The following is an 18,096-nucleotide window of genomic DNA, read 5'->3' on the forward strand; positions in this document are numbered from 1 at the left end:
ACAAATGTATCAGAAATCATCTTAGTTCGCATTGATCTTATACACGGTAAAATTCATCCTATACATAAACAAATCAAATGTCAACAGTCCAAAAACAGGAATTAATATTTTCAAAAGAAGATGCCACCAAGGACCAGACATTAACCAAGCTCTCCAGCCTCGTGGTGCATCTACTCCTGTCATGCGATTCATTATGTATTCCTGCAAGTAAACAACTGAATGTAACAGTCAAACAAGAAGAATCAACATACTCAAAAATCATATGTCACTACAATACAACTGTATACAGACATAGACATTCAAACACATCAGTTGACTTTATTGTTTGTCCATGTGGCTCTCAGCTAACTTCAAAGCTGTAGCCTGGTCAACACCCTTCTTTATGACTCCTATCAACCCCCCAAATCTTTTCACTATAGGCATCCTGTGGGGGTTTGAGTCAACTGGTGAATTATCTGCATTTACAACTCTTCTCCTGTCCTGTTGTCACCACAGAAAAAGCTTTGTAAAGGAAATTGGATCAAGCTGTTTTGATCTTCTTGGCTCAAAGCCTCAACCAGCTTAGAGAAGTGTTCGTGATGTAAATGAAGACAAAAGGCTTCTCTGTTTGCATCCTTCTTGCAGAGGACACAAAGAATAGGTGATGTTGTACAAATTCCATGGTACTTGGACTAATCCACTGCCCTTCATACACATAGGCAACTGGCCTGTTTCCAGTTCATTTAGCTTTTCGATGTCCTGCTGCGAGTCAGACACTTTGAGTCAGACTAGCAGGTCTGTCTTACCAGAGCAGTTCACCCTCCCAGCTACTGGTGAATCAACCGTCCATTCAGGTTCAGAAGTTGAAAAGTTGGCAGTGTTCCACGTTTACTCCTGGATGTGTTGCTAAGGCAACCAAACAAACTGTCTCACTCTTAGTGATGTTATATGGCCACAGTCCAGAAGAATGTGTAGCCAGTGGCATCACAAGCATAACCATTGGTCTCGTTCTTTATGTGAGCGGTTGTGTTCCCAAACTGCCACCAGTAGTTGTTGAAGACCCAATGCGGGTACTGGGTGTGATTTGCTCTGTCCCAGTGCTCTTCCTGTCATCCCACTCTGGGTCCACAGGCACAAGAAGGCGAACAGCACATTCCCAGCCATTCTAAGTTGGGTTCAGGATCTGTTGGTTTCTTCACCAGGATTGAGATGAGAGGTCCTAGAGATATACTCCCCCCTTTGTACCGCTGGCCTTTTCACCATCACCCAGAGTCGGCCAGGAAGTGTGTTACCTTCTTGCAGTGCGCTTGATGTATCCAAGTGTTCCTTTCTGCGATCTTCACTGCTGTGGTCGTCGTCAGCAGCATCCGATATGGACCTTCCCACCATGGACTGGACCAGCACTTCCTCTCCATGGCCTGGTCTGTTGGTGTTGCATTGCTAAAATGTTAACACCATGTGCTCCTAAAGATGCCTCTCTTGCTATCCTATCTGCAAAAGCATTCCCTAATGCAACTGGATCTTTCCCTCACATGTGTGCTGCACATTTACAAACGGCAATTCTACTGGATAATAACTCTGCCTTCAGCAGATTTTGCAAGAGTTTGGCGCGTTCTACAGGTTTCCCTGTAGAGGTCGTCACACCTCGTCCCACTCACTGCACTACAAAGAAATGTACTGTAGCAAATGCATACTGGCTATCAGTGTATATTGTCACATCTTGGTTCTCTGCAGCTTTACACGCGTCCGTTAAAGCTAGCATCCCTGCTGCTCAAGCAAATATGAAACATGCTAGTTGTCCTGCACAGATAACTTTCTCACTATCTTCTACAGTAAAACCTGGTTTAGTCTGTCCCTCTGCCTTTGTAAAACTCAAACCATCAACAAACCAAACCTTTCCCTCAACAAGTAGCACATCTATTAAGTCATCCCTGGCTTACACTCCTTCTCTACGTGCTCTCCACACTCATGAGAAGCGCCCTCGTCTTTTGTTGGCAAAAAGGGTTGACGTAACAGTAACATTAAAGACAAGCGTCTTGTAGGTGACAGAAATGTAATTTTAGTCTGCAGTAGTAGACATCTACCTGGTGTGGAACTAACAGTGTCAAAAAGGTGAAAAACTATATCCTGAAACATTGTACAGCTTAAGCTGCTGCACATATTGATCTCACGCATGGAGGTAAAGCACAAACAACTAGAGCTAATCTGTTAGGATAGTAAGTTACTGGCTTCACTTGTGGAAAAAGCGCTGTTAGTTATTTCACAGTCACCTGGCATTTGTGCTGTTCACAGAACCACAAGTCCATCACTGGACCTCCTCTGCGCTGTCACTTTTGGAGCTTGGCACGCTCCCTCAGGTTCTCACGATTCAACGTTGCTGAAGATTTTAAAGGCAGAGCACGTCGTACACCTTAGTTGTCTTCCTCAACGTCAATGTCGAAACTCTTTTATCTCATTTAAGATTTCGCTGTGCAGAGTCTCCTCATGACGATCTCCTGGAAGCCCAGTAGCACAGCTCTCTGTGCTGTAGGCGATCTCTGATCCTCCTGAAGACTCTCTCCTGGCCTCAGCTTCCATCTTGTGGACGATCTCCTCAGTCACTCCTTCTCGTCATGGTACCTCACGACATCTGCAAATCAAAATGACACTCCTCTCGCCACATGGCTTCCACCATGTGTCAACTCCCCAATGAGACATGTACAAGAATGTTGCACAGTCTCCCTAAAACAATCTCCAGGGTTTGTCCCTTGGAGCAGCTTCACTCCAACCTGTAACCCTGTGTAAAACATTAGTCGGCAATTAAATGTTTAGCTTGTTTAACTCCCAGCTCCACCTGGAGCCTGTATCCTGGAAGACAAATCCGTTAAATCAAACTTCACATTTTCAACCGACTATAGATCAAAGGAATAATAAAGTATTCAGCAAAAAAGACAAATATCATGTGCAGGTTCTCTCCAGTCATTAAATCACTCTTATTATCATAATTTGTCCCAAATCATGAATCATCCCAATTTATTCCACAATTTAATCGGTGACTTTCCTAAAGTTTGTCACTCCACTCATTTTTATCATTGTGAGCTCAATAGTGGCCAGCTAATGAGCCCCATATTCAACTATTCTGTAACCACTGCACATTTGTTCAATTGTCACTTGTCTGTCTGTGCTGAATCCTTTACAAGCACTCTTAAAGAAAAAACAAACATTAGCCAAACGCACGGTTTGTCCTGGTTGTCAGGTGTTGGTCATCCAGATTCCAGAGATGCTGTAAAAAAGAAGTAACACTGGTTTCAAACACAGTGTCACACTGTATTCACTTCTCCCTTATAACACTCATATTTTCTCCAACACAGTGTAAGTTAATCACCAACACACAGCCTGTAACTACAGTTTTCTTCACACAAAATCTCAGTAATCCTGTGGTAAAAAAAACATCATTAAGATGTGTTCTGCTATAAATCACATGATCGAATCACATGATTAACCATCTGCTGTAAAAAGAAAGGTAAATGTTAGCGCTGCGCATTTGTATACACTCTTTCTCACAGTACTCTCTGTGAGCAACACTAAGTAGTTAATGACACACCCATGGTGAATTCACAGACACAGAAAATTTTAAACTAAAAGGTTAAATTTGCAGAGTTCACATAGTCGTGTGACCCAAGTTTCCTCTTGTGGTCTCCTTCTGTTCCTGCAACAGAGACACACACAGAGATACATCCACACATTTGTCAGGAGGGGGTTAACTTCACACAATGGTGTTAAGCCAGTCAGTCTTGTCAGCTTTTGTCAGTCAGTTTTCCCACTCATTTTTTATTTGCTAATAGTAGAACCCTTCTTGACGCAATAAGTTGCTACTGCCAGCAATGACGTCATTTCAAAAAAGAAGAAGAAAAACTTTAGAAGCGGATTACATCGCTGAATCCTTTTTGGCAGGGACTTGTTTTCTGATTGTCCCAAATAAGTGGCTTTCTCCCAAGCCCATTTTAATTTTTGGAGAAACTCACTTGCAACAGTTTTCTCGACGACGAGTCGTATAGCGCTTCTGTTCTAATCGTGCATCTCTGCTCAAACAGACATCATCAACCGAAACTTTCAGTGCACCATGAAAGTAACAAAATAAAAAGAAAGGAAAGAAAATAAAGGAAAGCAAAGGAAAGAAAGGCCTTGTTAAGTCATGACACGTGTTTTTCATGCCAGGGGGATAAATTGTAACAACCCATTTGGCAGGCTCAACTTAGTAACAAAAGACAAATCAACAGCCAGTTTAATCTCAAACATTCATCCAATCAGCCACACACAACATACAGCATAACCCTGTTGTCTCATCACATAATAAGTTTCTTCTCATGTAACCAAATGTGTGCCATGGTAAAACTTCTTCACACACCAGAAACTCACAATCAGCTCACTCAGCTCACTCATGTAAGACCCCTCATCAGCATTCTGTTTTCCTCTATGATGCAGTCATCTGTCCTCCTATAATATTCAGTCCACTAGTCTATGTATCACTTTCATCTTACTAGTGACTTGGACAAGATGACAAACAGAATCTCATGCTTAAGATGCTGTCTGGTCTTCATGAGTATCATTTATTGTGTATGCATGTAGGGTTAGTATAGTTTATGTATTTTCTGTATGTTTTTGTGTTCCTCTCATCACATTTTCATTATTCTCATCACTGCTTAAAACAACACACATCTCTCTCTGGTTTTTTTTTTTTAAACTGTCCTTTCCTTCAAAACAGAAAGTAGCATTACAGCTGTTTCAGGCTGAGAAACACCAAACACTCTTCGTGCTATCATTCACCACACAACTATGTTATTTCTTTGTCCGCTGGGCAGGTGACCTGCAGAATCACGTCTGCCCCAGCTGGATACCTTTACACACACCGTGACGTCAGACACACTCACACTCGCTTCTGCTTTAGAGCACAATTTCACTTCATTCTTCAACGATCCACACACCACGTGCTGCCCAATAAAAACTTTGCAGTGTATTTCATCCTCTTTCAAGGCCGACTTCTTTTAAGTTTGCAGCAGGCAACGCGACTTACACCAAAACCCAGGCTACGTGTACACAACAGGTCACCGAATTCCATTAACACCGCTTAGGTTAACTTCTGTGCTGCTGCGTTCACTTACTGGCACTCACACACATATACGCTCATTCACACTCTTTTTAGGCCTATAATCCCCCTTACCGCGGCGAGCTCTTTCCTCCTTACCATTGGTGGAGAAACCATACACTCAACGCCCTTAACTGCGGAGAACCTTTTTTTATCTTTATAGAGCTCTATCCTCCTTTCGGTGGAGAAACCGTCCTTACCCTCCTTCTATTCGGTGGAGAAACCTCTTTAAACCTCCTTAAATAAATCAAAAAGATAAAACAAAAACAAAAACACTGGCGGAGAAGCCAGGTAGCTTGCGTCTACACGCACAGCTTGCGCACTCACGTACCTGCTTTAACGCACGGGCACGTAGCCGCTCTCTATTGTTTTAGGTTCGCGTGTAACCCGCGCAACCAGCGCTCCCCTGGACCCACGTCTGCCCGCGCAGTCTCAGTGACGCATAAGGCCTTTTCTACTCACTGTTCGTGTTGTTTTCGTTCATGGGAAGAGTCTCTGGTTCCCGTCAATCGCCATCCATCCCGTGGGGAGTTCAGGCGCAAACTGTCCGGCCTGGAACAAAGCAAAGTACCAGGGCTTTCGTCAATCGTCCCAGACGATGGCTGCTAGCAGACTGCGGTGGCGTCCTCTCCCTCCCCTCGCGGTGGAGGCGATGTGTTGGGATCCGGCTCGAAGGACCAAATAAATGTTGGGTCTGTTCCCACAAACCCCGCTAGTTCTAGAGACTTATTCATCATGAAAGAAAACAAGGCAACAGCGTTCGATCGATTACTTGCGCAAGGGAGGCCTCATCTGTGTCCAGCACGAAAATGACCCCCATGATGGCCTCCTCTCGCTGGCTTTTATTGAGAGACAGTTCACACAAAACACAGCAAAGCAACGCCCCCCGCATTGTATGTATATGTGTGAACTTCTATATGTAAGTAGGAATGTGTGTGTGTGTGTGTGTGTGTGTGTGCTGCTGATCAAAGGGTCATAAACTCAGGAAGCTTAGATCAAAAGAAGTAGATCCTCCAGATAGGATGTATCTGCAATAAAACCTTACAGCCCCCTACCCAGAACCCCGAGAATCTGGGGGGAAGGACAGTGGAATCCCTTTCATCAAAGTTGGCAAGCATAAAAATGACAAACATTTAACAATCCACTCTAACAGTTGGTACTTCCTGGTTTGTGTAGCCACTAGGTAACAAAAGCTCAACACTGCCCCTAGCATTCTGGAGCACTTCTGTTGTCTTTTGTGCGTGTTTTGGAGTTTTTACGTGTTTTGGAGTTTTTACGTGTTTTGGAATTTGTACGTGCTTCGGGGTTTGTACGTGCTTCGGAGTTTGTACGTGCTAGGGAGTTTTTACGTGTTTTGGAGTTTGTACGTGCTTCAGGGTTTGTACGTGCTTCAGAGTTCGTACGTGTTTTGGAGTTTGTACGTGCTTTGTCTCTAGGGGCCACCGTAAATATACTTTTATTTATTCACTCCACATAAAATGTAATAAATAAATCATATAATACAAAAACCAACTATTCACATTTCAACTTTTAACTATTTAAATTTCAGCTTTTTCCTTTTCAACAAATTTAAGTGAAACAACACAAAACACTGCAAACCACAACACAATTAAATATAAATTAAAATATGAAAACAAAAAGAAGATGCATATTCTCTGTCATATGGGCCTGCATGAATAAACTTTCTGAATCCTTTATCATCTGCAACTGAAAATAGTTGTGGATGATTACTATACCTTTCTAATGTGACGTTGTTGTCCTTGGCTCTCTTTCTCTGTCTCTTTCCCTCCTGCTCTGTTCCTGTGCTACTGCGAGTGTAACTACCGCCCCTCCCCCCTCTTCCCAGCGCAAAGCACAAGGCTCGCATGCGCAGTGAAGTGGAAAAAAAGTGCGAGAGAGAGGGTGAGAGAAAGGGGGGAAAAAACCCCCCCCACGGCTCACGATAAGGAGCCAGCTCGCGTCGTTCACGTCAAAGATCCAGCTCTAAGAGCTGTTTCGTTCGCGACTGACACATCACTACTGACTAGACAGCGAGTTTGTGGCAGTGTACCACAGGGGGCGCTATTTTCGCCTGTGGGTATACTGGGCAGGCCGCCTGCTGTCCCCCAGGGAGATTGAATACCAGATCCAGAGAATCCTGGATGACCCTTCACCCCCTCTTCCTGGAAAGGAGAAGCTGGGAGCTCTCACTGCTGGAGACAGGTACGTACAAAGTGGCAGCGCCCTATCATCCTGGTATGCTTACTACTGGCTCCAAAAATTTGACATGGCAGCAGCAAGCGTGCTGCTGTTTGAATTTTCTAAATGTCGGGGAAAAGCGGGTGATGTCACATGACTTTTTTTTTTTTTTGCCTTTTTTTATACAGGCTATAGTAGGCAATTTTGATACATTTTCTAACTTGACTAACTGTGAAATATTTGGGAGAAATATTTCAAAGTTAATCACAGGTTCTACTCTGTAATTAAGGAGTGGTATTGATAAGAGGTTCTTTAAAACTGAATAAACCTTTTAAGGTTGACATCAACATTTTTCTTTCATTAAAATAAAGGAATTCAATTTTTTTTAAATTTCTTTACTGAAACACAGCCAGTTTATATAAAGCTGTCTGAACCTGCTGTCTTTATATTTAGCGGGTTGCTCAGAGGCAGCTCACAGAGACGAGCTACAGTGCGACCACTGGATAGCACCATAATATACTAATCCAGACCTTCCCAAAGTGTGGGGCCCGCCCCCTAGGGGGGGTGCAGAGCCATTGCAGGGGGGGTGCGGCATGAAAGGGGGGGGAAACAAAACGCTTGGACACTGCTAGCGCGGGGCGGCCACAGAAACGCAAAGCAGGAGATGAAGCATCGCTGAATGTGTTTCCAAACGAACCTCATTCTAAGCCAAAGACTAGAAAATATGGTGAAGCATATCTTCGCTTTGGGTTCACCTGCACAAGTGCTGAGGTAGGTCTCCCCTGCAGAATTGGTTTTCCCTGTGTCGGGAGCAGCGCTGGGCTCTTCAAATCACGGACAAACAGTATCCCACAGCTGTTTATGTTTTTGAACCCATTTTGCACAGAGAGACATTTTTTGAAAAATGTATTGATAGCAATGTTGAATATTATTACACATGAAAAAAACAACTACACGTAAAATAATTACACCGTGACGCCTCTGCCTTTCTAAATGGAGGGACAGTAACTGTGTGTGTATATGTAAGCCTGTAAAACCTGCAGACAGTCAGATTAACAGTATTGTGTCTCTATCTGCCATTTTTCTTGTAAACAAAGGGGGGCCCAGCAAAAAAAGTTTGGGAACCACTGTCTTAAGGTGAACCACGGAAACAAACTATCCATCTTCATTGCTGATCCAGTTTTTGGCTGCAGAGAGGCCTCATTGCATCCTGCTGATGTGTCTAAACTAACCCAATCTATTATTTCACAATCATAGAGCAGTAGAGTCCGCAAGGCTCCATAAAAAGTCAGAGCTCTGTTGAGCTAACCATTCCTTCAACATTAACTAGTAATGACTTCATGAATTTCTTTACAAATAAAACTTTAGCCATTAGAGAAAAATTACTCAAAATTATCTCACAGATGTAACATTATCTACAGTTACTTTCAGTACCATTGATATTCATTTAGAGTCTTTTTCTCCAATTGGTCTTTCTGAGTTAACTTCAATAATTACTTGCTCCAAACCATGAACGTGTCTTTTAGACCCCATTCCTACAAAAATCCTCAAAGAAGTCCTGCCATTAATTGTGTGGATGCTGTAGGCATCCCATTGAAATGAATGGACCACATTATCAGTGTAGACACAGATTTTGCTTGCCGGGGTGGGCTGTGTTTTAGCTCAGTGAGATGAGCAGCCGTCCTTAGAGCGGGAGGCCAGGATTCGAATTCCGCTTATGGCAACAGTTAAATTTTTTCAACTCTTTTCAACACAAATTTCAGCTTCTTCACCCCTTTTCAGCAGAATTATCAGTTTTTTCACCCCTTTTCAGCAAAAATTCCAGATTCTTCAGCTGTTTTTTAGCAGAAACTTGAGCTTCGTTACCTCTTTTCAGCGCAACGTTCTGCTTCTTTACAGTTTTTTCACCTCTTTTCAGCAGAATTTTCAGTTTCTTTACCTCTTTTCAGCAAGATTTTCTGTTTCTTCATCTCTTTTCTGCAGAAAGTTCAAAAAGTTCACCTCTTTTCAGCAGAATTTTCAACTTTTTCACCTTTTTTCAGTTACCTGAGAACCAGTTTGGCTCAGTGAGATGAGTAGCCACCTTGAGACCAGGAGGCCTGGGTTTGAATCCTGCTCATGGCAACATTTCTTTTCAGCAGATAGTTCAACTTTTTCACCTCTTTTCAGGACAAATTTCTGCTTCTTTCCCCCTTTTCAGCAGAATTTTTGGCTTTTCACCTCTTTTCAGCAAAGATTTCTGCTTCTTCACCTCTTTTCAGCAGAGTTTTCAGCAGAATTTTCTGTTTCTTCACCGCCATACAATTTTTGCAACTTTTCATCTTTTTCAGCTATTTTCAGCAGACAGCTTCAGCGTTACAGCATCCACACAGCATTTTCGCTAATTTTTCTAGTTAATGCTTCAATCTTAAATATGATCAACCTATATCTAATAATCGGCTATGTACCACAGGCCTTCAAGCTGGCAGTAATTAAACCTTTACTTTAAAAAACATTTCTAGACCCAGCTGTTTTAGCTAATTATAGGCCAATCTCCAACCTTCCTTTCATTTCAAAAATCCTTGAAAGAGTAGTTGTAAAACAACTAACAGATCATTTGCAGAGGAATGGTTTATTTGAGTTTCAGTCAGGTTTCAGAGCTCATCACAGCACAGAAACAGCTTTAGTGAAGGTTACAAATTATCTTCTTATGGCCTCTGACAGTGGACTCATCTCTGTGCTTGTCCTGCTAGATCTCAGTGTAGCGTTCAATACTGTCGATTATACTATCCTATTACAACTGTTACAGCACGCTATAGGTATTACAGGTCCTGTGCTGCAGTGGTTTGAATCATATCTATCTAATAGACTCCAATTTGTTCATGTAAATGGAGTCTTCTTCACACGCTGAGGTTAATTATGGAGTTCCACAGGGTTCGGTGCCAATTCTGGCCCTAGCACTAGTGAAATGAAGCTTATGCATAAGTTTGATAAGGAACATCTGTAGTCACACTTCTGTCTGCTTCCCAGGTGTTTGGTGGCTAATCTAAGCCTTACATCACTTCTATTTTCCCATGCTGCCAAGCTCTTTGTGACATCACTGGTCGAGTCCAAACATCTTTCTGCCTGCCTTCTTCTGGCCAATCAGCCTTCATCTACGTACTTTAAACCTCACTGCGCATCTGTCGCACCTTTGTGCAACCCACCTCCACCCCATCACTACCTCTCCCATGTTACTCAGGCTCCATTCAACTTCCTTCTTTATCTTTGCCACCAGCATCTAGACTGTGTGGGGTACTCCCTTAATCCCTGTCACCACTGGGATTCCATTCTGTTCTGATGGGCCATTGGAGTCTGACCACCAACAGAGGTGGGACGTAACGAAGTACAAATACTTCATTACTGTACTTAGGTAAAATTTTCTGGTATCTGTACTTTACTTGAGTGGTGGCGTAGTCCAGAGCGGGTTATGTGAAAGTGGATCCAAATGCAGATACAGGCGAAGGTACAGTACTAGGTTTTCTAACAAGGCTTTATTTACAACAAATGAATTATCTTTGGGAGCTATGAACATGAAGCTTGAGCCAGAGTGAGAGTCGGGAGTGAGTTGTGGGTTGTGGAGCGAGAATCTGAGTCCCTGCAACAGAAGGAGAGAGATGTCGGAACAGCATTGGGCAAAGTGATGGGAAAGAAAGGGAATGAGGGATATTTCCGAGGCTTGCTATTGTAGAATTAAAGAAATTAGTTTACTGCTACTGTTCAAGACCATCATCTTATTATTGCATTAATTATCATTTCATCAAAGCATTTATTGAAGCTGTTGGCATTATGTTATAATTTGTATTACAGGGGTTATCATAATCAAATATTAACATGTTTATTACAGGTGCAGTTATAACCACTTTAAATCGTTGAGGTAAATCTATCATCTTAAAAGCTTATAGTTACAGGTGACACAAGGAGGACAAGTCCATGGGGACCGCAAAGGCCTGAGATCATCACCATATTTGGCCAGAAAGGGGAACTTCTGTGTCTGCAGTTAATTCTTAAAATACATGAATGTTCTGTACATGCAAATTATGTGACTGTAAACGCAAGAGGGGGCGTTACAATACCCTGATGTTATAAAAGCAATCTAGAGTGTATTTTGGGTAGAGATGTACAACTGATGTTTTGCAGTTTGCACCTCTCCACGCTGCGTGCATTCATTAAAATCAATTGTTTGACCGACCTCTTCTGGACCATCATTGTTTTACTCTCGTCCTCAATTTCGAACCCATAACATTTGGTGCATTGGCCGAGGGTTGAGAGAGGGAGAAAGTTGGAGATTGAGACCGAGAGGGTCCGAGGTGCTCAAACAGGCAGACACGAGTCAGTGGTCGAAGTGAGTGGACATAAGCCGGCTTATTTAAAGGTAAGGCACTACCTGTTGAATTATTTCCAAACAGTGCTGAATTGGTTCTGACAAAATTGAAAGTCTACTCACTGAAAATTACTGGTAAAGGTCTGTTTTGATTTTGGTGAAAATCTCATGAGAATTGAAGTTGAAGTAATGATAATGTAAGGTTAAGTGACAGTACTGATTAAAGGAAATGCAGTTGGACTGCTAAGGAAAGAGAATTTAAAGTAGTTGGACTACTGAATAGGAATAGGTAAAAGTAACGGAAATAGGAAAAGGACAAGTTAAAGTAGTTGGACTACTGAATTTAGGATATAGGTCATTTGAAATCTGTATATGGTCATACAGTTATAATTGAATATAAAGCTGGGCTTGGACATCAATACAGTCGGTTTTGTGGTTTCATAGGATGTCTTTAAAATACAAGTAAATTTCTGTAGAACGGAACTGTGGGAAGTTCTAAGAAGTGCATTTCTCGGAGGTGACGCTCCAAATTTCCTGGGGACGCTTGGGATTTTTTAGTCCGAGTTGGCTGTCGTGGAGAACTTGGGAACCTCCAAAATAGGCTACTGACTGGGTCAGTTTACCGTCCGGGACGGTGTTTTGCACTTTTTTGGTCAGTAGAAACCGGGTTTCGGGCGTGTAACGTTTCAATTACAACTTCGGGGAAGCCTACCATAGCTTTTCGACAGGGGTTTAGTTGGTTGGCGCTTTTAAATTGTGTTAGGGTCTTAGATATTTGACCACGGCCCAGGGCCGAGACTGGTTATAATTGATTACAAAAAACTCAGGGAGTTTATCGGTTGGACCGTTAAGGTTAAATTTTTTCTAAATTTGGTAGGTTGTTCGCTTTCAGGCCTTGTACATATTTGTCTATTTTATGAGACGTCTCTGTGTTATAATTTGTTGTTATACTTTGTATTTTTGTATATATGGTGTGTCTGCCATGGGCACTGCAGCAAGCTGGTTATTTTGAGAGTGTGTGTCTGTGTCTATGTAAATGACATGCCTGTGACTTATTTAGAGTGACATTTCCTGTTTACTAATGAGTGGCTAATGACTGACTGCAGGGACTGGGTTCAGAAGGACTTGCGTCTGTGAATTAAGGGAAGAAATGCGTTTATGTTTACTATATTTATATTTTTGTTGTTAATTATGATGCTCAATACATGATAAACGTACTGTAGAATTATGGTTATTGCTTTGCGCATTTTTGAAATAATTAATATTTGTTGAAATTGATAGGACTCCTGTTTTACTGACGTCTTACACTGACATGGTGTTTGTGAATAAAGTTTGGTATTGATTTGTGTACGTATACATGTTTGATTACGGTTCGTGTGTGGTAGAATATACATGGACAGGCGATGTTGCCAACGTCACCTGCCGTGGTCACGCTGTGCTTTCAGATACTCATTATGGCTTTTTAGTAACTGCAGTAATAAGGCACTCACAACAAGTGTTATTAGACTTTACCGCTCGTAGTCTTATTATATTTCGGGCGCTGGAATTATACTGTAATCCCGATAGAGACCCCATTGAGGCGGAACGTGACTTTCCGGGATTTTGTGCTTGTGCCTTTCAGGATTTTGATATTGACTTTCAGTGGACCGGATAGATTGCATTGCATTTGTGCTTGTGGGCCATTGTATTGCAAATATTGATGATAATATGTACATTTAATGGATGAAATACAACATACAGTTTTGGGCCCACATACTAGAGATATGACTGGATTTACTTTCAGTCTTGTGTTGACTCCAATGACGGACGGTCAGACATGGTGGGTGGAAACTGAGGTGCGTGTTTGCTGTGAAATAGGGGCCACTGACCATGACTCAAAACACAAAGGCTGTGAGATTAAAAATTACTGTGAGTAACGGTTTGACTTTTGACTAGGGAAATAATATGCTTATTTTTGGGTCTATGAAGATATTTGACTTTGAGTGATGTTATGAGAGGTTGAGTTTATTTTTCTGTTTAAAAACACATAAGTATATGGACTTAGTACACCCACTCAAGAAATTATTGTGTGACTGATGCTACAAAACTGACATAAAGAATGGTGATGTGTGTGGAGAAGTGTTAGTTGTCCTGATTTGTGAAAGAGCGCTATTAAAATGTGTGTGAGTGAAAGGAAGGCATATTGTTTTTAGATAAAGATTTAGTAGAATTACTGATTATTTGTAGACTGTGAAATTAAAAGGAAGTCTCTGCAGAAGCTGTAGAAACAGGAAATACTGTGCTGCTGTGTGTGTGAGAGGAAGGTGTGTGAGTGATTGATGATGTGAGGGGAGCACCCAGAGAAATAGACAGACCTTAAATTCTAAGAAGATTAAGCGAATGCATGTTTTAAGAAAAGTAATAAAGTAATAAAATTATATTAATTACAGGTTTTAGAAAAGAGACAGACCGAGAGAAATAAATGCATGAACTAACAATTACATTAATGAAGTGAAAACGCACGTAAACAAACTGTTACAGGTGAAATTATTGTTGGAAAGTTTAATACACACATGAAATAAAGAAAGCAGTTTACACTCCTTTAATTTCCAGAACCAGTGTGTCCCCCAGACCTGATAACACCCTTGCCCAGTTGGCCCCCGTATCAGGCGAGCATGGAAGGCTGGACAGCCCATGACGGGTAAGATCCCACCTCGAAACCCTGGGACAACCTAAGGCAAGGCGCAGTCACGATTGCTTGTACCTAAGTCCCGGAGTGACCTTGGAGTCACTGGAGGAGACGGGACTTCAATGGGTAAAGCTGCTGGGTACAGGCGAAGGGGAAATGCCACTAACAATGACCAGTGATGAGCCAGAGAGAGAAAACACACCCTGTCAAAAGGAGTCTGAAACACTGCAAAAGAAACATTTACGAGATCACAAAGATCACGAATAAACATTTATAAAAATCACACATACAAACAGAAAATGCACTAACCCTACAGAGATAAGCTCATGAAGACTAATGCATAGATAGTGATTAAAACCTGCCTAAGAACACAAACATATGTAATTAAATGAGCTTGCTAATTTCATGAGTGTTAAACTAGTGTGAATGTTGAAGAAAATACACTTAAAACACACTTGGATAAAATAGAGTTGTGGAATAACTGAAACGAAGCTGTATGAGAAGGGAGTGAGTTATGGAAAAAACAAAAACAAAAGAGAAGTGATTAAAGTAGTTTAAGAAGGGTGACTTAGGAGCGCTGTTGCACTGATTGATAAAAGCAAGTGATTAGTATAGAAAGAAAATGAAAATAATTGAATACTGTGATAAGGTTTAAACATGTATTTATCTTGTGACTGAGTATGAAAATTGGTTGGAGAGCTAATGTGATTGATGACAGAGGAGCTTGCTGTGTGTGTGGGATTGAGGCCTTGAGGAAAGGAAGCAAAGTAGACAGTTGAGAGGTGTAAATTTGATTAAGAGGTTTATAAATTAGTGTTGACACATTGTTATAACGTGTTTATATCTTAGGTTGAATGTGAGTTTGGTAAAGTGCTTAAAGGGGGATATTGTGTACGAAACGGTGTAGCTTTTTACGTTTTGGGTGTGTTCTATGGGTGAAATTTAAGATTGTTGAAGATTTTGAGGTTGTTGTTTTATTTTTAAAGAGGGAGTTTTAATAAACATGGACATGTTTAAGGGGTTTTGTAACAGTGCACTTATAAAGAAAAAACCTGTCAGGTGATTTTGTTTTGTACTTTGATGAGCTAATACTCAGCTCTGTTTTTTCTCATTTTTGTTATAAGCAGGCCTGCAAAAGACAACAATGAATAACGGCGCAGACAATAGTCTCAGGAAAACAAAAAGTAAGGTGACCTTTTCCGAATTACAATGGGTCAGATTGTGGGTCCCTGTCTAAAAGGATTGCAGCGAGCCAATCCAGTCCAAAAGTATAAAGAACTATTTTACTAGAAACAAGTAAAAAGAAAATAAATGATTATATAAATAAACTGAGTTTGCTGAAGGTGGTAAATCTGATTATTTGTGCGGAAGTCTACCAATACCCGATGCTAATGCGTGTGAGTGAATGTGTGGGTGAATGGACGGACCAGGCAGACCATAGGTTGGACCGACTGGACACTGACAAAAGACTGGACTAAGGTTGGACACATGACTGATAACTGTTCTGTTTTAAGTTTTCTTTTATAACACAGGTTGGATCATAAGTGGGAGAAACTGAGTATGAAATGTGAAGTTCTGGTTAACACACAGGTTTTTGTTTATAGGACGTTTCAAGGATGCAGGCTGTGGATGGAGCCAAGAAGGGATTTTGACATGATGATTAATTTGATTTCATTCCTTAAACACAGGTTTGAAGGCCCGGAGCAACTATACCTAATATGATATGATTAACTTTTCTTTTAATTCCCTAACCTGAGTGAAGGATTTTGAGTTTGTAACACATGAGATGTGTCACAAAAAGGGGGGTCTTAATATATGCGATTAGCTACATGAAATGTGCTCTTTTAGGGTTACTAAGCAAATGTCTACGTGACCTTTACCTAACAACCTTTGTGATGATAAACTTGTTTACCGACTTGCTCTCTTGTAGAACATACAGACTTAGGAAAGGGGAACCTCAGCTCTGAGTTTTGAGAATAACTCTGTTAAGTTGACAGGAAACACGTCGGAATAGCCATATAGGGCAAATGTATTAGAGCTTGTGATTAAATGTGGGACTTGAAAAGAGGAAGCAAATTTGGTACAGGACGTACTTGAGATGATCAGATGAGAGAAGGAGAAGGTCAGGAATAGTTTAAAGTAAGATTGAGAAATTAAATGGGGTAAAAGGGGGTGTAGCTTCAGGGCAGTTCACAGCCCGGCGTAAACGCAAGGTGCTGTCACACAGCTTAAGTTATTTGGTTGATTTATTTTATGACAAAATAATAAGGAAATATTAAAAATATACAACACGTTGAGGAGATCTCTTTTGTTATATTTTAGTGTTTAACATGGAAGATGCCTCTCTGGAGCTTCTCTCCTGATGCTACCCCACCAAAAGACGCTTATCCATAGAGACCATGTCAGCTCCCAAACAGACAACAACAAACCAAGACTAGCAATAAACAATCTAAACATAAATAATAACAAATAAAGAACAATACAGAATCCAGATCTGAACCGAAGAACAAAATAGTGAAATGTGGATTATTAAATATTAGGTCTCTCTGTTAAAAGAAGTCTCTGTTAGCTGACGCCAAGCGGTCGCAGCAGATGGCTGCCCGTACCTGAGCATGGTTCTGCCGGAGGTTTCTTCCTGTTAAAAGGGAGTTTTTCCTTCACACTGTTCCCAAAGTGCTTGCTCAGCAGGGGGTCACAAGATTGTTGGGTTTTTATTTGTATATATGAAATATTTTAAGGTGTATGGGCTCATTATCTTGTTTTATGTACTTTAATAATGAAGGCTGGCTTGTAGAGCAAGGCCACCTTTTACTCACAAACAAGTGCTCAGCCAGACTGAAAAACAGGAAGTTTTAGTGCACAAGGCATATTAATAAATATAGACACAAAAAGAGGAACTCCCCATATAAACAACATTCAAAATGTGTGAAGTATAAAGTACCGAAATAACACTATATAAGTCACAGCTGATGATTCTAATGTTAGAGAGCTCTTGCAACTGGCGTCTGAGCTGTGCAGAGGTCGCTCTTAAGACAGGTACTTATGTAGGTTAACATAAGGTTGAGTCCAACAGAAGCAAGGCACCCTAAATGCGCACAGCATGCAGCAGGGGTTGCCAAAATAATAGGAAACAGCACATGTAGGGAGAGAATATTGACTAAAAGTTCTGACTAACATAGTGTGGTGGCTTATGTGAACTTGCAGGCGTTCACTATGACATCATTAGCACAACAGAGACTGAGTAAAGTTTAGATGCTGGAAATGAAACACTTACACATGAAGGAATCAATATGGCAGATTTAATGGGATTAGGAGGACCTCATGATTGTACTAAGACAGCAGAACTTGAAGGGAGAGCCAGGGAAGATTTAAAAGCAGGACCTGTTGGGATTGGGGATTTAGAGATTTTTAATTGCTATCATATAATCTGCCTTATGAGGACTGCATTAATAACAGGTTGTAAAGTATTATTTTAATAGTATTGAATATGTTTGTGATAACAATGATGTCTCTATTTACAGGTTGAGTTGATTTAATAAACAATGCATAACTGTGCTTGTTTAGAGTTGATGTTCCGTCCAAAAGGGTTTTAAGCTTCACTGGTGAGAGTGTCCAGGTGATACATGTTGAGGGAAGATGAGAACTGTCACGATCCTGGGTCCTTTTGACCCAGCGTTTTGTGTTTTCTACTAGTGTCATTTTGGGTCTGTTCTTCCTCCGGTTTAGTGTTGTTCTGTTCTGCCGTCTACTCCTGTGTTAAGTCCGCGTTTGCTAGTCTGTGTCTTTGTGTGTATGTGTTTCCTG

Source organism: Pelmatolapia mariae, linkage group LG4 (genome assembly GCF_036321145.2).
Source record: "Pelmatolapia mariae isolate MD_Pm_ZW linkage group LG4, Pm_UMD_F_2, whole genome shotgun sequence".
Classification (NCBI taxonomy): Eukaryota; Metazoa; Chordata; class Actinopteri; order Cichliformes; family Cichlidae; genus Pelmatolapia; species Pelmatolapia mariae.